Here is a 24,643-nt window from a genome sequence, read left to right as displayed (position 1 = left end):
GACATACGGGGCATGAGATATGCCCATTCAAAGTTTGACATTTCAATCGGTTGCTATAGCGCCCCCCTTTGGCCAATTGATGTAATATTGCTTCACTCGCATCCTCCCATGACCCTCTACCACTGTGCCAAATTTCACATGGATTGACCAAGTCAGTGAGTTTTCGTTATTATATAGTAAGATAAGCTGCACCCAGTGGTGGAATGTAACTAAACACATTTACTCAGGTACTGTAAGTACAAATCTGAGTCTTCTCTTCTCCACTATATTTATCTGACAGATTCAGTTGCTATACAAGTTAAAATTTTGCACTCAAAACATATGACAATGTTCAAGTACTGTCGACACTATGAGTCAATTATTGAAGTGACCGAAAACAAATTTGCCACTATTTTGATAATCATTTAAGTCGTTTTAAAGCAAAAAAAATTTCATGGCTCCAGCTTCACAAATGTTAGGATTGTTTAGCTGCTTTTACTTTTTATTATTTAATATTTTTATGTTGAGGTTTGAACTGTTGGTGGGACAAAACAAACATTAAGCAGGTGTGACTTTGGGCTCTGGATAAATATGACGCTATCTCTCAGTATTTCCAGAATTTGTACGAACCAAACAATCGATCAATTTATGGAGAAAATAATCATTAGTTAATTGTTAAAATGAGCTCCACCTCGACCAACTACAACAGTAAAATCCTGCTTTTACCTTAAAGCACGAGTCAGAATCATCCAATGACACCATAAACAGTCGTATCTCCAACACTCGGCATATGTATTTTTGATTTTGGGGTGAACTGTCCCTTTAAAGTCTGGCACAGCTCACATTTCTGTGTTGTTTTGCTGCTGTAGCTATTTTGCTCAGAGGGATCTTTAATCTTCCTATTCATGAATAATGCTTTAAAAAAAGAGCATAAACTTAATTCAATTCAATTCAGGGAAACTACTGAACATTCATTCTGGAGGGTAAAGGTTCAGTAATTTGTTTTGTGTAGTATCAATCCAGCTGTATGAGAGTGTATCACTTGTTTCAAATGAAAGACATTAATTATGGAATATAACCCTTAATGGAATTAGTTGCCTACTTTGAATACATTTAGCAGTTAATTAAATGGTGAGTTTTCTCTGACACTGTTATGGATATTTGTCTTTAGTGACGAAGCCTTTCTACCTGTGACATGGCAGAAACTGTCTTTAAAAATGCACCAAAACAAATGGGCCTGATCTATTGGGCAAAGTGGGACATTAGCAAACACTACTGGTCTGTCGTAATTGAGCATAATACATCACGCTCAGAGTGGAATGGATAGCTCGCTGAGGAAAACACACCTATCTCACCCCTTCAGGAGACCTTCAGTAATGAGTCTGCTTTGATTTTATTATACCATTGCTCTTTCTCTTCACCTCTGTCCTACTCATTTTATCCTGCTGAGACAGGAGGGACATCAGGGAGGGAAAAACCAGTGAGGGGAGGTGAGGTGAGATAAAGAGACGTAAAGGAGAGTGGGGAGTGAGGGGGAGGAAGAGAGCAAAGGCACAGTAAAGGTGTGTCTTAGCCGGTAGAGCAGAGCACCAACGCTAACAGGGTGTGAGCTGTACAATTATATTACTGGGTTCAGTCAGCTAAAAATATATACTACTTAAACAGAATAGAATAGATCTCTACTGTCGACGGTGGGTGGGAATTTGTCTTCGGCTCACCAAACACAGAAGTCAACATTGTAAAAAGCAGACACATAGTCAGTAAGACGAGCGTAGAAAGTTATTACAAACACTTCAACACATGAAATCAGCTCATTGTCTGTCTGTGGTTTAAAACTCATCAGTCACTTTGTTGAGTTAAGGATACTGAAGACACTTGAGATGAAGGACTATCTAAATATATTTCAGTCAGGAACACTTTAGTCAAAGAAAACTTTATTTCCATTTGCAGTATTATATTTGGCGGCTCGGTTCTGGAGCCTCTCTGCCTTTCCTTGCACCTATGCAGAAAGCCTCTTCCATGCACCAAAGTGGAAAGCCTAAGGCGTAGAGAACACACCTCTCTGCCCTTCCATGTGCATACGAGGAAAGCCTGGGGCATAGTAAGCAAACCTCCCTGCCCTTCCATGTGCCTACAAGGAAAGCCTAAGGCAGGGAGAGCAGTAGCAAAGACCCTCCAGGAACAGAACAGAGCAGCATCAATGACAAGCAGAAATGACACTGATAAGTCAGACACAGCAAAAGGAGGAGCTGGGGTGGAGGCAGGTTGCAAAGCAGCTTGCAGAGGAAGCAGCAACAGTAGGCAGGCCAGAGCAGTTTAAATAGGGCGTCCTGAATGAGATTCACCAATTGGTTGCATAGAACGGAATCATGTGATCTATCACCTGACTCGCTTCGATCAATCAGCTGCTCCATCAGATGATTGGGCTGTTTGAGATCAGCTGATGTAGCTGGGATGTGAGCTGAGCTTGACATCGTGTCCTGCCTGAACTCACGCTATGCTCAAGTTTTAGTTGCCAGAGGGAGCTATTTGTCAAGATACTCCTCACTTTCTTCCTCATCCTTTCTGTAAAAGTGGCTTGCCAACTATTTTACTTGCCATAGTTACAATCCTAGAGAGTTTAGTCTTGGATGTACAGCTGAGATGATTTTGTACATTAATTCTAAAATCGGCTGACTTACACTAAGGACACTGACACTGGCACTTTGAATACGAGCTTAAAGGGACAGTTCACTCCAAAATCAAAAATACATATTTTTCCTCTTACCTGTAACATGCCTGTGGATATTCTCATTCATCCAGGTCATAGTTATCTCAAGGCAATTGAATCGAATTGAATCGAACCACGTAAACTTGTGGTTACCCCAGTTGGACCTTTGTGAAATCAGCAGCCTGTTCCAGAAAGAACAAGGTGGGTGAGGAAGAAAAGAGCAAGCGCAATAACATTGTCATCCCCTATGTGTCTGGGGTATCTGAAAAACTCAGGAGGATTTTCAGCAAACACCGCATCCCTGTGTATTTCAAACCCAGTAACACACTCAGACAAAGACTGGTACACCCAAAAGACCGTACACCACACACTCAGAAGAGCAACCTAGTGTACGCTGTCCAATGCAGTGAGGAATGCCCAGACTTGTACATTGGTGAAACAAAACAACCACTAAACAAACGCATGGCCCAACACAGAAGGGCTAACTCGTCAGGGCAAGACTCAGCTGTCTATCTACACCTCAAGGAGAAAGTACACTCCTTCGAAGACAGCAATGTGCACATTTTGGACAGGGAAGACCGATGGTTTGAAAGAGGTGTAAAAGAAGCCATCTATGTGAAATTGGAAAAGCCATCTCTCAATAGAGGAGGAGGTCTGCGACACCACCTATCCCCCACCTATAATGCTGTCCTTTCATCCTTGCCCAGGAGGCTTAACAACTTAACCTCTAAAAACAACGGTCGTTCACAAATGGCCTCATGTGACTCTAACGACTCCAGTGACAACCGTTGCAGCAGGAGTTTCAACGACTGTCGTTGACACACCATTGGAGCACTAACGAACCAGTGACATCATTGGCCTTGTGAAGACCTCCCCAGAGGTTAAATACCTGGGTGTTTCCACACCAGTTTGTCAGACTAGTTCCAGCCTAGTCAGACAAGCATGAACTGATGAAGCCTCTTGGATAAGAGGTGAAACGTCTTCTAAGACAAAACCAAGTCCAGTTGCGTTCGATTCGATTGCCTTGAGATACTCTTAACTGTAGTGCTATTTTTTCAGTGAAGATTGTTTTGGTGTTAACTGCTGAGTATTGCAGATATTGGCCGTAGAAATGTCTACCTTCTTTCCAGTTTAATGGAACTAGATGGCACTCGGCCTGTGGTGTTCAAACCACTAAAAAAATAAAATAATGATAATAATAATACTTGGAATGACTCAACAGCAATGTCTCTTTTCAGAAATTTTGACTGAAGGAAATAGGCATCTACTGCTAGCTCACCTAGCACCACTGAGCTAGCTAATGTTACAGCTCAGCCATGAGGAAGTCACTAATATTTACACCTCACACGTGAACAACCACAAGCCTACATGGTACATGGATGCTTTCTTCTATGCTGTGATATGGTTGGCGGGGGTAGTTACTGTAGGTAGAAAGAAAATAGTTCATACATGAAACTGCTCACAACAAGGTCTGTGGATTATCTTGATTAAATCGGTAATAATTTCTGGAAAGAGTTTTTCAAATGTCTTTTTTGGGGGGGGCGCTTTGAGCACCACAAGCCATCTAGTTCCATTATATTGGAGAGAAGGCAGACATCTCTCTGGCCGATATCACCAACACTCAGCAACTCACATCAAAACAATCTAGATTGCTAAATAGCGCTAAAAGTATAAAAAAAAAAAAGTATGTATTTTTGATTTTGAGATGAACTGTCCCTTTGAAGAAGACACTGCATTTATGCAACTGTGCTGCTTTCACACCAGAAACATTTCCTTTTCAGATGTAAAAGTCGCTTGTCAAAATTTCAAGATGTGCTTTAAGGAGATTTTGTAGTTTTATAATTAATGTGTTTTGGACTGGGTATGGGTACAACTCTGATGTTGTTTAGTAAATGCAAAGTGACAGCCAGCAGCTGGCTAGCTTAGCATAGAGTGGAAACAGCTAGCATGGTTCCGTCTGTTCTCCTATCATAACACCAAAACAATCTAGATTGTTCAATAGCACTACAGGTAAGAGGAAAAATATGCACTTTTTATTTTGGGTTGAGCTGTCCCTTTAAGCCAAATAGCCATGCCTATCAAAGCCTGCATTTACACTTGCTATTCATGTAGTCTGTGTTTGGATACATTATCTGATTAATGACATCTGATCACGACCCTTTGCATTTACTGTACGCCTGGTATTCACACACACCTCTCTTATCTCTGTTCTGCCTGGATCTCAATATACAAATGCAAAGATAGGCAGAGCCGGTGCGTTTCTGAAAACACAAAGATTCCCAGGTCAAGGGAAGAGATGATGCTGTATGAGCTCTACTTATTTTCCATTTGCGGAGGAAGGGCTTGACTGACCTCCTCCAGATGTGGTCTGACTGATCTGACGTCATTCAGAATGCAAACCTTTCTGCGTTGCATAAAGGTACAAGGTTTTTCTTTTCTCAAACAGATAAGATATACAGATACAGATTCCTTATTAATACCAGGTATGTATGGGCCGAAAAATAAAAGAAAGAAGAATGTAATAGGGAGACAGGGTCAAGGGATGAAGGATAGCGATGAGGAAATAAGACATTTTAGTGTAAGAATTCACATGTTTCTGTTGAGGGAACAGTGAGGAGACGGTCTATCATATTCATAATATACAGAGTATAAAATGTCTTACAAAAGCTGAACTCACTTACAATACAACAAGAAAATAACAGAGCCTGTAAAACAAGTACTCTTAAATATAAACAGTAAAAGATTCTCACATTATATAGCATAATCTTTCACGTTTTAATAATTCAGAACACAACAGACACTTTGTTTCTCACCATTAGCCACCATCTGAGGATGAATCCATGCAGCAGCCATTTCCTTTTTATTTTAATGCTTCAATCAGATGTGATGCAATGCACATGTAACACTGCCATGGAGCGGCTTTCATTGATTTCTATGAGAGTATTCCCTAAATGACTGATGGCCATACCTGATGACCGAGAGCTGCGTTATAGCCTGGAGAATTTCACACATGTGAACTTCAAAGAGCAACCTTCAAAATGTCTGATCTGATGTATCTGTAAAATCCACAGAGATGAGATTTGAGGGGTAAGTTAATACTGATGCTAGGAAATAATTAGGATAAACTGACAAATTTCAAAGAACAAAATCTTTGCAAACTAAATATAGGTATTTGAAAAGATGTCCTCGATTCTTCAAACTTAAAATAACGAAAGGAGAGACATGGGGGGGGGGGGGGGGGTTGGGGGCCGGTACAGNNNGGGGGGGGGGTAGGGTGCAGATACAGGAAGAGGGAGAGGTGAGGAAGAGATGATAAATATTTGTGGAAATTATAGTATTTGAGGCACAGTTCATTACCAGGAAAAAGAGGAGCAGATTTAAAGAATAATACATGTTAGCAGTGCACATTTCTCTTTGTTATGCCAATGACACAGACCTAGATTACGCACTAACGTTTGAAGACGTGCCAAGGAAGTGCGAAGGTACAAAGAAGCCAGATTTTCATTCACACACATATGCACACACTCGCACAGAAATTGTTGGCAGTCACTCATTTTGGCTTGGATCCTCTTAGAGGGGAGAAAATAAGCCAAACCTTTCATCTCAGTAAACATTTGCTATTTTAGAAGTCAGCTACTTGCATACCATGTGTGTGTGTGTGTGTGTGTGTGTGTGTGTGTGTGTGTGTGTGTGTGTGTGTGTGTGTGTTAGACAGCATATTGTGTCAGGAGGTTTAAAGAGAATGATATTCAGGGTGGAAAAGTTAATCCTAACCTCAACTGTATTAGTCACACTCTTTGCTTTTTACCCACAGACACACACACACACACACTCACACACACAAAGACAGAGTGCGCTGCACAGGTGACTCTTGGTTGCCCCCTCCTGATCAGCTCAGTGGAATTTTCACAGTGTTGTAGTCTGTCAGGAACAAGCTGTTCCAACTGGAAAGCTTTGCCACTTTTGTCTCTCTCTAGGTAATGATATCTTCATTATGTCTGCAGCAGCCAAAAACAGCAAGTTGTCAGAAAGACTGTACTCTGCTTATTTATATGTTAGACTGTTGCCGTATTCTCTCTTTCACCGCAGCATTCCTGTTAGTTCTCAAGACATTAAAGGGGCTGTTTGGATTTTTGAAGTGGGGTTGTATGAGGTCCATAGTCGACCTAAAAAAATCGGCCACTGGGGCGGTTTGAAGCCGAGTGTGAAGCGGTCAGGATGAGAGTCAGCACCTCCAAATCTGAGGCCATGGTTCTCTGCCGGAAACCGGTGGATTGCTCTCTCCAGGTTGGGGGAGACTTATTGCCTCAAGTGGGGAGTTCAAGTTCTCAGAGTCTTGTTCAGGAGTGAGGGTAGAAAGCAGCATGAGATAGATTGACGGTGTGGCGCGGCATCTGCAGTGATACAGGAACTGTGCCGAACTGTCATGGTGAAGAGGGAGCTGGGGCAGAAGGCAAAGCTTTCGATTTACTGGCACATGTATGTCCCAACCCCCCAACCCTCACCTATGGTCATGAGCTCTGGGTAGTGACCAAAAGAATGAGAGCGCGGATACAAGTGGCCAAAATCAGTTTTCACAGAAGGCTGGGCTCAGCCTTAGAGGTAGGGTGAGGAGCTCGGAGTAGAGCCACCGCGCCTTCGTGTCGAAAGGGGTCAGTTGAGGTGGTTCAGGCATCTGATCAGGATCCTCCTGGGCGCCTCCTGTTGGAGGTGTTCCAGGCACGTCCCACTGGTAGGCGGCCCCGGGGCAGACCCAGAACTACATATCTCATCTGGCCTGGGAACGCCTTTGGATCCCCCAGGAGGAGCTGGAAAGCGTTGCTGGGGAGAGGGACGTCTGGGGTGCTTTGCCCAGCCTTCTGCCCCCATGACCTGGCTTTGAATAAGCGGTAGAAAATGGGTGGATGGATGTTGGTACACTATACAGGATTGTTGGTTACTATCTGTAAACATGCTCACCAGTGAAGGCCAACCCCAGTTCAACGCTCGTTTGGTGTTTCCTCTCACTATATTTGCAGGGATTTTTCGTTATGTCTCTTGGATGCTTGCTGCTTATGGTCTGGCACCTGCTCACTACCTTCTCATAAAGCCCCGACCACACCACGCCCATAAACATCCCAAACATAGAAAATAAAAATATATAGGCAAAGGGCAGAGTCCCTGCAGAGAGCTGCTTCGAGGAATTACTTCTGCATGAGTCTATACAGACAACAATACAAGGAAAAAAGGGGCTATTATGACAGAGATGACAAAATGTTCACTGTGAAGACTTTTAAGTGTAAGTGCCTAAAATATATTCTGCTGCTAGCCCCCATCCACATTGTTTAGCTGTAATGGTAGTACTCACGTCTGCTTCTCCAAACTGGGAGTGTGTCAACTGACATTTAATGTATGTAATACACTGACTATGGATAAGTACCTCATAAAACCCTACTTTGAGATATTGAACTCTATTTTAATACTGTCTTCCTTTAAATGTTTGAGGACAAACTTTTTTCCGCTGCTTGGTTTTAATTCAATCAAAGCAGAAACATGAGCAAACAGGACAGTTAAAAATCACAAGATCTTGCTTAATATTTCAGGTTAAAACAAGATGGAGGATGAAATGCTGCAGAAAAGATTTAACTGGAAATTATATATTCTTTGAAAAACAAACAGAACAAATGAAATATGCACCTGAGTCACTGGTCGTTGTATGATGGGAGGGTGGAGGAAAATATTCCATTGACACTACAAGACGTAGAGGCACATTGCACTTCCTGTAAGTGATTGGTGTCTTGGCCTTGTACCTGACACATCTCCTCCTTCCAGCTGTGGCCTGTTCAGAGTGATAGATGGAGCTGCACATCAACCTCTGCTCTGGGCCGCATGCTGTATCCCTGGGATGATATCCTATGTGATCCCATGTTTGGACCTGGGGAATCTCCTGTTAGCAATTAGTTGGGATTTGATAGGTGATGAATTGCTGATGGCAGAGATGTGGTGTTTTGTATTTTCATACTCTCTGTTTTGTTTGCTTTGTAATGAGTAGGCATCTGAAAAGGTGAAAACCCTACAATGTTGGAGTCAGAGTCTCTCACAGAGAACAACCATCAACCTGCTGACCCTTATATCCAGTGATGTAGTTGATGAGGTGGGTGCACTCCTAGGTTACTGAGGAGGAAGTGGGTATACTCTCTTATATATTCCAATGGCTTTTTGGCTGAAAGGTGGGAATACTGTAAAACCCTCCACTACACCACTTCTCCTGTCGGTCTACATTATTGTTATTAAGTGATAGAAAACAAAGGTGTGTTTGTGGCTGCTACATGGTTGCTTTGGGTTGGAGCCAAACAGCCTTTGAGACAAGACGTGACAGCTACAGTAAATTAAAATCATAGTTCAAGCTAAAACTTGTGCAGATTGTACTGTCTATTGCCTTAATACCTCCTGCTTAGTCCAACATAACCCAACTGCCAAAGGAGCAGACTGAATTTACGAACGCACCATGTCAGGTAACTCACTCTCTAGGACCGCAAGTGCTACTTAAATAAGTACACTCCGACCAACGGGACCAGACTGGCCGACCCGTATGCTCTCAACCAACGGGACCAGACTGGCCGACCCGTATGCTCTCACTCAGTGGATGGGTGATGTCACAGGAAGCCAATCTAACAAAGGAGGACGACACTTGAACAGTTTCCTCCAGTTTGTTTTGCTATGGAAGCTAACGTTAGCTAATGGGCTGAAAAGTTAGCGTTCCAGAGAAATCCAATATTCCTCTTAAAGTGATAGTTCGACATTGTGGTACGCCTACTGCCGTAATCCCTATAGTCATATGAGTAGGTACATTATCTTTAATTGTCAGTGCTTGCTGTTCTGAGATCGGTTGGGCAGAGCTGCCCGCTGCTCAGCGCACAAAATGGAGGTGAACGGTACAGCCCCCTCTCTCCCTCAAAACCAATAAAATACACCATCAAATGACTCCAAAACGCTCTTGTGGACAATTTGTAGCTTACACATTCACCACGCTATGAAATCATAATGTAATATTACGAGACAGAGTTGTTTTGAAGCCAAATGAACAGCCGGAACTACATTCCAGACATACAGTACTTGCTGGGCGGAGTGATTTCAAACAGCGAATGTAGTTCCGGCTGTGTACAACAGGAAATACTTTTGTGTGTGCTGCACATGTGAGCATTTTTGATGATCGCCTCCGTCCAGCCCTTTCGTCTTATTACATATTTTTGTTGACGGGCAATGTGATCAAATTTAAGTTTTGAGCCATGACCCCTTCTATTCTGGCTCCCAATAACACAACAAGACCACATTTCAAGACTCATATGTAGCCTACAGCCCTGTGATGGTGAGACGTGTTTTGCCTCCAGCTAACAGACTGACGTGATTGTGACGTCGGCACTAAAGGGTCTATTGTAAAAAAACATCAGCTTTTTGTGGCTCTATCCCTGGTGCAAACACAGCGAACGGTTGCTAATAAACACCCATGTTTGGTCATTAAAAATCTGCTGGAAACACAGCGGTGATCCGCTAAAAAACAAATGGTCCGCAGCTTGGCAGTGGTCTCACCTAAATGACACCCCATCTCCTCCACCTCCTGATGAGAGTCAGCTCATACAGCATCAGAAACGCTGGTATGATACATATTAAGATACAAATGTAATGTATCCGTAGTTTGGTGAAATGTACAATGCCAACATTTTCCCCTGGTGACTGGGCTGTCGATCACCTGCTGATTTTTTTTTTTGATGTGGATACCTTTCTTCTTCGACAGTTGTTAAGATCTCATACTCTTCTCTCAGTGCTGGCTGACAGAAGGAGGTGTTGAGATGAAAGGAGGTGTCCATGGTCTAGGTTGCTTTCCAGAGATGAAAGACATGGAGCTTTTTTTAAGTGGAGTAGCAGGAAGTGAAACTAGATGGAACAGGTTGAGCAAGTAAACCCTAGACTTTAATCGTTGTTTCCTTGCCAAAGTTTGGCACATAAACGCCCCTCATGAGACCAAACAACCTCCCTCCCCCCGTCTCCAGCGTCAAATGGCTCACGCTGCATACTGTCATTTATATTGTTATGTGTCAATTAGTAAAAGAGTAACATACTTATTGTATTATGTTCTTCTTTTGTGGTACTAAACATACATTCATATTACAAATGTATTGTGTGGTAACTGTTGAAGTGACAATACTGATGAGTCATTCTATGTCTTATTCAGGGTTACAGTCCTCCTCTAAGACAGCTATGAAATTAAAGCTCAAGAATACAAAGCGAAGAAGCTTCAAAGCGTCTAACTATGATGATTATCAGTTGATGAAAACATCAAAAGTGCAGGGATGGTGAGCGTGGGATGGCTAATCAGGTTTCAGCCTCCAAAAATTGCAGCACAAAATGAACCTAGATACAATAACAACACAGGGGAGCTGTATATAAAACTTAGACCACACACATAGTATGATGAGTATTCTATTTATAACAGAGATTATCAATGGGGATGGTGAAACAGTGAATCAATCAGGCTGGGTTGTGAGTATATATGTACATATAACTACTGCAACAGCTTCCTTAGAGGGCTGTGAAAGATAAAAACTACTATAACGTCATATTCAAGTGCAGAACATTATTATAAATACCCTCGTGCTCCACTGGACCTTGGACATTGTCATATTCGTCTTTATCTACCCCAAAAACAATCTCTGCCTGTCTTGATCCCTTGGCAGTTTTATTAATCAGCACCACTACTATCTGTGGTACAATGAAAATCACTTAAAGTACCAACAGGCACGCTGTGCTGTGCTTTTACAGCAGAGGAGCAACATTAAAGTCCAACATTCATACATACTCAGAAAAGTGTGGCAGCCACCTGTCAGACATCACTGAACTTTTTGTTCTATTTACTGAAACTGTTATCGTATCCACAAGGGTTGGGCTGCTGGAAAAATGTTCAAACTGGTTTGATATTAAACCAAACTGGATCGGTATATCAAATTTTAGCAGGTGTTGCACTTGACTCTGCCGCTGCTCCTGAGTGGTAGTGTACATACGTACATGTCTTTGAAGAGAAGATAAACAAATCAAGAGAAACTACTCAGGATTTTCTTTAAAAGTTTCGACAAATTTGACAAAACCTTTACTTTTCGAGATGACATTAACTTTTGAAACTTGTAAATATTTGGATTTACTCTATAGAACTGTCCTACCAACTCTCTTCTCTCTTTGTTAAAAAAGGAACACACAAGTACATAATGATATTCGTCTCCTCGATTGCCAGTCAAACAAAGAGTACATTGCCGAGGGACATTTTCACGGTCATACCTGCGCTCAGAGATAGGTAACTTTCTGTCCACAATGAATCCCTTACGTATGCACTTCTGTCACGTCACGTAAACAAACCACGCAGCTATAAGCTGCTATAAGCTGTAACCACTTAAAAGATGGGTGAGTAGGCTACGTAATATCTTTCTATGTTTGTAATATTACTTTTAAAACAGGAAACACACATTTTATATTGTGATCCTAACTGCTATATCGGACTTGCTTGAGTTTCTTAAAGGTGTTGTGCCTCTCATCCAATAGGCTTCTTCAGTTCTAACGGACTGGTGCTGGTGCAGAGTCGCAGGCTTGTTAAGGTCACATGTGAGTCGTTGACCCATCATGTGTGTGCCATAAAAGGGTCTATTTCTCACCTGAAATGTTTCCAGACACATGTTTTAGTGTACTGTTTAGCTGTAAAATGAGAGCGTTTGCTCCGGCTGGTTGGCAGAGCTTTGTTTAGGCTCTATAGTTTTCAACACGGCGGCTGGGTCACAAACTTTCTCATTTTACAGCTGAGCAGTACACTAAAATGTTTTCTGAAACATGTTTTAGTGTACTGTTTAGCTGTAAAATGAGAACGTTCACTCCAGCTGGTTGGTGAGAAACAGGCAATGCAAAAACAGAATCATGATTCAAATTTGAGTTTATGAGCAGGAATTCACATAACTGACAGCTGCGTTAGAGACTCCTCGGCTCTGATTGGCTGTTTTTGTTCACATTCGGTGGATTCCTTCAAATGAAGCTCAGCATAAGTTCAGTCAGGAAGACTTTCTCAATGCTATATCCATTCACAATTCTCTGTCTATCCCACCACTTCCTCCAATCAGTTGACTATGAGTGTTCCCTCTCCCGGTTAGCAAGTCAAACTTCGCTACAGTCTCCTTCAGCCCTTCATGTTGCTGTTGCCAAACTTTAAATCTGTTGCTCTCTCTGCTGCAGTCAGCTGTCATTTTAGGTGGAATCGTCACGCCCTCCTTCACCTCATTCACCTCCAGTCACCTTATCCAGAGCCCAGGACAAGCTCATCAAAGCCCACTCCTCTTTACATCCAGATCCTCAGCTCCCTCCTCATCTTGTCTCATCACCACCACCAGTGTCTCGACTCCATAGAGGAGGCTTCCTAATCTACGACGCTTTACCACCCTCCTGGAATAGATGACATCACGATGGGGTCTAATTGCCAAAGATGTTTCACATTTCTTGCACATGTAAATAAACCTTCTTCTCTCTCAGAGTGAGTCTCTCCTGATTGAAATGTCATTAGAAGCACCACAAGGAGGCAGAGATTTTTGTTTTTCACAGATTATCTCTCTCATGTACGTCTGTGTGGATGAAGTGAGACGTTCAGTAAATATGCCAAACAGTTTATTTTTTATAAAAGTTACCAGCTACAGCTTTAACAGGTGAGAAAGTTTTCTTATTAGTTTGTGATCAAGACAGCAGCTCTGCAGTGATTTCAGGTCGTTTGGGTGCCCTGGTGTCCTACCGGGTTGGTTGGTATGCTGAATTTACAACATCTCTGACCTGCCTTTGTAATAAAGCCAAAATGTCTGGTTCACTGATAAATATTGTGGTACCAAACACTGTCAGTACAGGACACAAGGTGATTTTTCACTGTGGCATTGAGCAGACTAACACTAAACTTTTGAAGTTTTTTTCTCCGCCCAAGGACAGTTCAGTCTACTTTGCTGGATTGTCCACACACTGTTTGCCGACACAATCTTTTCTAGCATCTGATGAAATACCAAAGTTGTATTCTCAAGCTGATCTGCTGGGAGAATGAAACCCAGAAGATAAACAATAAGCAAACAAAGGCATTATGAAAGGGACGATGTGAATTTGGTGGCTTCTTGCAAGAAAACAAACATGCTGTCTTGCAGATGACTCTCAAGACTCAAAAGTCTGTTTTCTGCCAGTAAATGGGTTCATCACTTCAGCAATTTACTGTACAAGATCAATTCAAATACCTGTATGTGCTTTCATAACCCACACATAGGACTCGGCCCTTGTTTTGCACTTCTGCAAAAACATGGATTACATTCGATGACGTTTTTGCAATTCCAACATTTTCTTTGGTTCATTTTTCTCACAATATTTGCACATGGCACCACATTATAAGTGGTGGTTGCTATATGCAGATATTGCGATCTACAACCTCAGGCAAATAGAGCTTCTTGATCTAAGTTATAAAACATAAGTACATGATTGTGGCAAATAAACTATAAGGTTACAAAGATTGTTGTCTTGGTCGATTATTTAAACAGTCAGAACCAGTTGTTGATATTATATGAAGCATGGATCCCACCAGGATAATAAATCTAGTAGTAGGCCTACCTTTAACAAAACCAAAACCAGATGACTGACACGATTACCTGTCTAAAGCAAGTTTCAACCTCCTGCAGACTGATTTTCACACAGTATATTGCTGTATGCAGTGGAAACCAGTCTCTGTCTGCAAGGCAGGAAAACACATTAATAGATCTGAAGAAGTGTGATATGCTTCAGACAACCGCAGCAGTGAAGCAGCTCAAAGGATCTGTGTGCAACATTCAGAGCATTAATACAGCGGCAAACCACTGTTTGTTAAGTAAAGATGTAGTGTAGTAATGGCGTCCTGAGCAGAGAGTGAAGTCACGGTTTCTCTGAGTGTTGTAATGGAGCTTCTCTGTGGTTTGTTGTGGTAAGCCAGTCTGGCCCTGTTTGCATGTGAGTGCATGTGTGTATCCCATTGGCTAGCTCATCAGTACCACTTTGCACTGCACTCATACGCAGGTTACCACTGATACTGGGACAAAGTCGTCATGGAAGTGTAGCGTCAACCATCCGCTTCCCCCCTGGTTAACACCATTAGCTCTGTCAGCACTGTTGCCATTGTTTAGAGTTGTTTATGGAGCTAGCACTGTTAGCTGCTAGCCGCTGGCTCAGCTGCCTCTGAACTTTGCATAGAGCCCCTTTACTTACATGTGTGTTTTAAATGGGCTAAAACATTCAAAAGTAATTTATATGGTCATTTAAAGCTGCCACAAGGAACTTTTAACTGGATATGCAAAAGTCTCTCGTTTCTGCTGATGTCTGTGCGTGACCTACAACAGCAAATGAGACCATCGGTGTGAAGATAAGCTATTTCTATATAGTGTATATCCATACCTTTAGGAAACTGTCTCCGGGTCCGCCCCAGGTCGCTTCCAGGACGAAACGATTTACGACACTCAGACGGCACACGTCATCTTACCTAGCTGCTTACATTTATAGTGACTCTTATAAATAGTCGCTATTCCTCCTCCTCGACCCGACGTCCGCGGGGAGTTAAAATTGCAGCAATCATCAGGTAAAAGTTCTGTGAAAGCACTGGACTCACCAACAGTCAGCCACGTCTCAGTCACACAGAGAAAACCCAATCCTCAGGAAGTCAGGAAATCCTTCAGGATAAACGTTTTGTTCGCTAGTGATCTAGCATTTACCAGCCCAATCCTGGCAGGAGCCGGCGGGTCCACGGCGTTAGCTGTCCGGGGAGCCACACACAGAGGCCGCAGGTTGCGCAGATTCACCCCGCGCCAGCGGGGACGAGGAGAGCAGGGGCCGCGGGGCTGGAACACCTCATCCGGGCCGACGACAGGTACCAGCCAGGCGTCGACAGGGTCCAGCGAGTGCCGAGAAATAAAGAGGCGAGGCACCGCTCCATACTCAGTCCAAGAAGCCGTGGAAGTGCTCGCCAAACAGGCCTTCAGCCTTACCAGCCGACCACTGCGTTTATCCCGGCGGCGGTTGCGCATACGCCTGGAGAGGTGGAGCTGGGGCGTGGCAGAGGTGAGCTGGGATTCCCGATAGGAGCGGGGGCAAAGTTTTCCCGTCTTGTTGTTTCATTCATCCCCAAAACAAACACATGCGCGAGCCAGGTAACGACAATACGCGCTAGAGCTCATGGGAAATGTAGGCTTCATTCCAGCAAAACACTACCGCTTTTGTCCACAGGGTCGCCAAAATCATTTAAGTTAAATGTTTCCTTAAAGGTAATATAATATACACTTTCTGGCCACTTTATTAGGTACACCTAGCTACTACCAGGTTGGACCCCCCTTTGCCTTCAGAACCGCTTTAATTCTTGGTGTCACAGAGTCAACAAGGTGCTGGAAACATTCCTCAGAGAATTGGTCCATATTGACATGATGACATCACACAGTTGCTGCAGATTTGTCAGCTGCACAGCCATGATGAGAATCTCCCGTTCCACCCCATCCCAAAGGTGCTCTATTGCACTGAGATCTGGTGACTGTGGAGGCCATTTTGAAACCAGTTTGAGATGGTTTGAGCTCTGTAACATGGTGCATTACCCTGCTGGAAACAGCCATCAGGAGATGGGTACACTGTGGTCATAAATACTCAGGAGTGGCACCTGGTGTGGTCTTCTGCTGCTGTAGCCTATCTGCTTCAAGGTTGGACGTGTTGTTGGTTCAGAGATTTTAACCAGTGGTTATTTGACTTCCTGTTGTCTTTCTATCATCTTGAACCAGTCTGGCCATTCTCCTCTGACCTCTGGCATCAACAAGGCATTTTGGCTCACTGGATATTTTCTCTTTTTGGGACCATCCTCTGTAAACCCTAGAGATGGTTGTGCTGAAAATCCCAGTAAATACTCAGACCAGCCCGTCTGGCACCAACAACCATGCCATGTTCAAAGTCACTTAAATCACCTTTCTTCCTCATTCTGATGGTCAGTTTGAATTTCAGCAGGTCATCTTCACCATGTCTACATGCATTGAGCTGCTGCCACATGATTGGCTGATTAGCTACTAGTTAGTTAGTTAGTTAAAAAGCAGTTGAACAGGCGTACCTAACAAAGTGGACGGTGAGTGGAGCTTATGCAATATTAACATTAAATGTAACTTTTGTCTAACCTTTGATACCATCCAAAAAACAAAAACAAAATAAACAGCATTAAATGAATAGGTAAGCTGTTTCTCACTGCTGTGAAAGGCCAAATGATCTGAAGACCGCCTCAAGCTGTACCTCTCTCTCAGTCGAGCAAAAAGAAAAAAAAACCCTGAGTTATGACCCCATTAATGGGCCACACAGGCCAACACACACAAACACACACACATACATACACACACACCGTTGGCTGACGCAAGGTGAAAATAATTCTTTTGTTTGTTTAATTATCACACCATCAAATTGCCACTATGAGGGCCATTCCTCTGTCACAGGCATTAACTTATGTGTGTGTGTTTTTGTGTAAGAATATTTGTCTGTGTGAGTCTGTATGTGTGTGTGTGTGAGTGTGTGTGTTTGTGTGTGCATTGAGTTATCAGTTGGCCTGGCAGTGCTGCAGGCTGACAGATAAGAAAGCATTCCTCCGTTCTCTTGGCTTTAAAATCCACCGTGGCAAGATGGTGTTACTGCTTGTATGGGTGTGTAAAAATGATGTTATGGGTGATAACCTGGTTATAAGAAAATAACTTAGTAAGAGGGTCTGCTTCCATGGTAACAGCACACACTCTCAACAAAAATGTCAGGTTGTATCTCTGCAGTCTTCTCGGGGTGGAGATCAGTTCTTGTCATTGCTAGCGATGTTGAAAACCCAACTTTCTGTCACCTCCAACTTTGTCATCTCTTATTTTGGCTTTGTTTCAGTACACTTTATCACAGAGTGCAGGTGTTGTGACATATCTCTCTGTTTGTGTTATTGGACGACTGCAGGTTCTCAAAGGCCAACAGCCCAGGATTTGTTTGTAGTCTTGATGAGTTGCCACTTAGCATTTTGAGACGCTCAATCAGACTTACGCAGCCGCCTGACATCAGACACAGAAAGATACACTGATGCCAGCCAGTCAACACAAACAGAGACGACGGGTACGAACGTCATGAAAGGGCCAAAAACATAAGATAAAGGGATTAATGAAAGGGTACAATCTGCATTTACCCCTGCAACAAATAATCTGCAGTAGTCACAGGTATTCATCGGCTCCAGCTCTAAACGGCAGTGATGGAAATGTGACACCGAGATACTGTAGCGTCCCTTAACAATGAGGCTACGAGGCATTAACACATTTCGCTGGCCTTTTATCCCTTAACTCTAACACAGGCTATTGTGGACCATAGCCAACGCCAAAAACAACAAACCTGTCTGCTTTACAAGGTGTTCTCTGCATTAGCGGCTACTTCAACAACTCCCGCTCCTCGGCCTTCACACACACTCAAACTAGCAGGAATAACAACAACCCTCCCTCCTCAAATCTCTGCCAATCACAGGTGGGTATCTCACAAATTTCACTGTCACAGGTGCTGGTATTGACTGACAAGCTTAACAGCGTCTAGGAGTGATACGTTCACTGACGTTACAGAAGAGTCAGTAACTGCCACAACAGACCTTTTTACTGTAGTTAACCATAACACATTCTTAACAGTGACAGAATCTATACAGATAAAATCCCGTCATCCAGTCTGTTACAATACAGTGACACCACCACAAAATTAGTCCACACTGAGTTTGAAAGAGAGACTGAAAAAGTAACAGATCTCCGCCAGGCAGCCGCCCGGGCTGACCACAGCCACTATGGATGATTCCTGTAATTCCAACAGATGCACCGCAGCCAGTGGTTTAAGGCCCAGTACACACTATTATGACAGGCCGTAATGCACGCTATCATGCACATATCGTCTTGTCACATGATCAGAGACTTGACACTGGATAACATCAACATACATATTACCCATCAATCATCACTGCATATCTGTATATAACAAAAATACCAAAAATATAACAAATTCATTTAATCTAACAATTTAAATTGCTGATTTATAGTTACACAGAATGAGCATGTCATTTTGTTTAAGATGTTTTTGACTATTTTACAAAAAATAAAACAAACATGACAGAGTTGGGTGTGCCTCTTTCAAGGGCAGAGACAGCAAATTACACAGTTTTTAATTTAATGAGAGTTTGTTTTTGAACATAGGAATATTTTCAAGGTGGCAATCACTTGTAAGGGCCCATTCTCCACCCAACACACTGTTGGAGGGCCCACTCTCTCTATGGGCCCAGCAACTCACGGGCCCCAGTGCAATCGCCCTGCCTGCACTGTCTATATGTACGCCCCTGACCGCAGCGCGTTTCAGAAGTGTCCCAGGAGCTAATGAAAATACATGCCTCGTCTATTTTTGGCAGAGTCGCAGTACGTTGCATAGAGCAGAATGTTTTCCTGCTAACAGGCCCTGCATGTGAAGTAAAAATTATTGACGATAAATGTATTTCTTGTGAGGAAAACAAAGTCACAAATCTTTGATCCATGCCATTCATAACTGGAATTGTAAAAGTATTAACTTTCTCTTTAGGCTGCGGCACAACAAAGTAGGTACTAACAAAAATAAACACAATTAAAACAGACAAAGAAAGAAACCGTTTAACTACATAGCCCACTTATTCACTTGTGGTAGAAGCACGAATGTCAAGAAAAAAATTATCAAATCAAGATAATCTGCAAGTCTACAAAATCGGGCAGGCAAAACAATCCACTTCTGGTGTGGTGTGACACCGTGCAGAAGACTGGAGTCCACAAACAATGGGTGATGTCATGGTGGTTACATCTATTATTTCATACAGTCTATGGGACGTACAACCAACCCGAAAACATTATGCCTCTGGCCACAGCTGCCACCAGTGTGAAGGCATAACAACTATAACTAGGGTAGCCAAAGCCTGATATATCTTATTCCTCCATGCCAAAAAAATAGCAATCATACTAGACCATTGCACAAATAACTAAAATTGCAGGGAAGAGAATGATCATTGTCTTTAAGACATTATTGGAAACAATGTGAAGCAAAGTATCTTCCTGTATTCGCTTCCAGAGGTTAGCAGTCTTGAAGACTAAAGAAAGCAACCTCCTGCCCAGACTTCCTTTGCATCACATCACTTCCCCTCTACATTTGCATGGCTGACAATCATCCACTTCCTCCCAAGGCCTGCAATAAGCAGGCGGCAACATCAATTAGCCCCCTTTTAGCACAGAGGCCGTCGGGGGCACTTAACAATGGCCAGCGCTCGGAGATTAGTGCTCTTCCGGCTTAGCTTTCTCTGACGATCCTACTGGGGAGATACTAACTGGATGCTAAAAGGCAGCTAGCCCCAGATGGCTGATCATATGAGGGTGATGCAAGCCCCATTACAGTAATCCAAATGCTGAGACTATTGTGGTCAGACAGCAAAGGGCAGGCCATCAGAGAGTTTGGGAAAAAATGCAAAGAGAGAAAAGTTGGGAGCAGGACAAAAAGAGCAGGAGTGAAAGATAGACAAGGACTGAGTTACAAGAGAAGGAATGAAAGAAACAAAGTGTTGGATGAAAAAGAAGAGTGAATAATTAAAAGAAGGGAAGCTATAGTGACAAAAGCTGACAAGAAAAACGAAATAAATAGAAAGAGATGAGAAGAGACAGAGTAAGAAAAGGAAGCCTGGGTATCAAAGACACAAAATAAAGAGGGAGATATTGGAAAGAGGATGGGACAAGGCTCATTAGGCAAAGACAGAGACAAACCACAGAGGACATAAAGGAAGAGGAAAGGACACAACAAAGTAAGAGAAGGTGGTGGGCTGAGAAAGGAAAAGAGATCATTCAAAGAGGGGTGTAAAAAATGAAGGAAAACAAAGAGGAACAGGGGGCAGGAAAGTATACATGGTGAGAGGAGGGCAGAGCAAGGCTCATTACACAGAGTGAAAGATTATGTCATGAAGAGAGAAGTATGAGGTAATTTTGGGGAAAGGTGGAGGGACGGGGACGGAGATCAAGAATGTCTGGGAAGAGCAAACATGCAGAGGGAAGATGATGTAAAATCAGAAATGGACTTATTTCATAACATCCCGTGTTTCATTGTTTTTTAAAGCTCCTGAAAATCCTTTCCTCCGCGTGTCTGTCAATGTATTCTCAAACAATCTGAGCCAGTAAACACAAGATGTGACAGTGCAGTGGTGTTTAATTTGCACCTGTTGTTAAAATCTTAAAGTCTCATAGATGTGTTTACTTCATCCCTGACATCAGACTATGTCCACAGAAAACTTTATATATTAAATTACCCCATTTCCTCCCATTTTATAGGCCAAAACTGGCTGAGTGGTTGCAGCCAATCAGTAGGCACAACAGAAATGTCCATGGTTTTTGAACTGGAAATACATGGTGGAAAAATATGTCTCTAAACAACCCAGTCTTACTCCGAAGTCATCGAAATCCAGCACTTGGGCAGTGACTTGCGGTGTCGGACATCGATGATTAAAACCCCCCTTTCACGTCAGCGTGGTATGTGACTGGTCGCAGTTATAGTTTAACAGCACCTAGCAGCGTCAGATGAAAATGCAGCAGGAGAAGAACAAAAGTTAAGGCGGCAAAAGTCTGAATGGGGCTGGCAGAAGGGGTGGAGGATGGGTCCAACAAACACAGACCATCATCGGGAAGAGCAGTGTTCATGTCCCGTAAGATCCAAAAGCCAAACCGTGTTTTTTTTTTCCTAAACCCAACCATGCGCTTTTGTTGTTGTTAAAGAAAAAAAATGTCAATTCGCTGTGTTGTACCGATATAGTGCGTTTATTTTGAAATAAACTATATGTCCGTGACCAAATGTCGATATGTGATGAGGCTGGAGTGAGACTGTGACGCTCTTAAAGTCCAATACACAGTCAAAGTCAAAACACTCATGTATGCAGCCTGTTACACTGGGACCATGCCATTACAGCTCCGGCGTACGCCTGTGGTGCACCAAGCATGTGCAGTCTGCACACCATTTAAAGGCGCTGCTCTGACAGATCCCTGCTCTGTTTAACAGTGATCCCTTAATCCACCTGCAAATGTTTTTCTCTCTATGCAAGATATATGCTAAAGCAGCAAGGGAGCACCTACTCTTCTCAGAGCTGTGTGAACATGGACAGACTGAGCTTGACTGACAGCTTAATTTGACCGTTTGCACCTGTTCAGCCAGGGCAGCTAATCCCATTATCATTTTTATTGGCACATAGTATTTTGTGACATCATGTAATTCCATGCATAGCACCATCAAACTTTAAGCCTTTAAGACAGTCACTGCAGGGCCTTTAAACAGCCAAAGTGACACACAATGTCTCTCTGACACACACAGCTGCCTCTCCAAGCTCTTCTGCACCAGTGTTGAATGTCTAAAAATAATGCCCCAAACAGGATTTTTCTGTGTTTTCTCTGTTATCAAAAATCCCATATAATATGATAGGATATGATTTCCATCAGATTAAATAAAATAAAATAAAATAAAATAACAGTATGTTTTCTAGTTTTCAGCACCAATAAACAAAGAAAAGTAAAAGAGTATATTATCCACAGAATCACAGAACTGCAAACTGCATGGTCCCAAAAAAACAATACTGTCACATTGTTTTATGTGGAAAGCATCCTTTAGACCATATAAGCCTTAAGGATTACCTGACTGTAAGAGGCATATAAAATGTCATATCATCTGCATAGCAGTGAACATTACTCAAATTGTTTGCTAAAGTTGTCACAAATGACAGCATATACACAGAAAACAACAGAGGGCCTAGGATCGACTCCCTGGGGAACACCACATGTTAAATGCACCAAAGCAAAGAAGCTTTCTCACAGAACATCGTCAAAATTTTACCTTACCTGACTGATGATGCGTCTTGGTGTCGGGTGAATAGAACTGGTGACCCGGTGGTTTGAAGGATGCATGTGGCAGTTCATACTTTCCAATGGCCAACATAAGAGGGCATATCATGACTAAATTAGGGAAGGAGTAGAAGGGAGACAGAAAAAAACAAGACTGATGAGTAAGAAAGGAAATTAAGGAAATTGCATGATTAGACAAGTAAAGCATGGCTAAATGTTATGCTGTGGAGATTTATACAAAGGGAGAGAGTTTGAGTGAAAAAAAGAGAATGGATCGAGAAAACAGCAAAGAATTAAGACTGAGTGTTGCTTAAAGCAAAAAGTGCCACCTTTTATGTGAATGCCCAGTCATTGTTGATGGTAAATGTAGTTGAATAAAGCAATCAGTTTTCTCAATTTGCGAGATATTGATGAAGACAGCTGAGTCCGAAGCTGCAAAATCTGTTGTTACTGAATCCAGTGCCATCATTTGATGTGACTGTGATGTAGTTCAAGGCAAGGAAAAACTACAGAGTATTTCAGCCTGGTTAGCCCGGGAGCGTGCTTTAGATGCCGCTCAACATCAGAACTTCCTTGTTCCGTTCACTTGTATTCCAAACTAGTTACAACCCAAACAGCGGATGTTATGTTATGTTATGGACCCGGGGTCATCAGGTGTTTTGGGTCTTAACATCAGATATCCTCACCTGGGCCACCCAGCCAGGGGTGATCAAGCCCTGACTTGTGTCCAGGTGATCCATTATGCCACGCGTCACCCTTCTTCGACCAGAGCCAATGGTAAGCCTTTAAAGCAGCTTCCAAGATGTTCTTGATGGCTCCTCTTCACAACCTAATAATCAGCATTTGGTGATGTGGTTTAAGCATCCCCTTTTCCAGCAAAGTTGGCAAGCAGGTGAGTCCACTAGGCCCCAGCTGAACAAACTATAAGGGACCAGGAGGACATTGTAAACTGACTGGACCAGAAATTTAATCGGTATGGTTCCTCCTTCCAGAGTTCTGCCCAGGTTAGCCTTTGGCTGGTTGTTGCTCACACTTGCACATACCCACCATTCTGCTGTAGAAAGTTTTCTTCACCTCAGCACATACTTCCTCCTTCCTCCTGAAACTTTGCTGTAGCGAGGTCTTGAATTGCTTCTGAACTAGGCCCAACCAGTTGCCACAGTGCTCATCAGGATGCTGTGCCACATCCTTGCCTTAGCCCACTCAACTGCCTTCTGCGCATGCCCTCCTGTTCTGACCTCGATGCCTGCTGGGGTAGGGCCGGACTTCTCTGGCTTTGGTGACCTTGACCTCCTCTGCCAAACTGCTGGAAGGAAGTTGCATCTTGGTGTTATGCCCATAAAGGGCGATGCTGCTCAGGCTCTGCAGCAGACATAATAGAATAATTAACCAAAAGCCAACAATCTTTTACAAGTATTTAGCTTCTGAGAACTGAAAGGACATAGCACACAAATTTAATCAGATGACTACTACATGAGATGTATCTTGTGTATGTTTTTATATAATGTGTGTATGAGCTCAGATTTGCCTTCTCACAACTATATGTTGTGTATCAGAAAATTGCTTTTCGCCTCATTCAGGGCAAACAAAGCTGCTCAACACTGTGTGACTAACACTGAATGGAGAGATGGAGGGAGAGAAAAGAGAAAACGAGGCACTTTTCTTGTCGGGATAAAAATGTACGTTCCACCGATTAGACGTAGACAGATGTGAACAATCAGTGAGACGAATCGGGGAAAATCTGCCCCGAGAGCTATCTTTCTCTCACCACACACACACACACACATATTTTATCTCTCTCACTTGTTCTCTAATTCCCACACAAAAGTAGACATGCTGTGGAAAACACAAACCCAATCTTTCTCTCACTCTCCCTCGGCCTTTCAGTCTTTCACACACTGTATCTCTTCAGTTTCATTTCACTCAAATTAGATGTTTAGCTGCTGCTTTCATCCACAGCAAAACACAACGAGTTATTCAGAAGGGGTTTAAAATCTTGCAC

This window comes from Epinephelus moara, chromosome 24, assembly GCF_006386435.1.
Source record: "Epinephelus moara isolate mb chromosome 24, YSFRI_EMoa_1.0, whole genome shotgun sequence".
NCBI lineage: Eukaryota > Metazoa > Chordata > Actinopteri > Perciformes > Serranidae > Epinephelus > Epinephelus moara.
Note: the sequence above shows the minus strand (reverse complement) of the source record.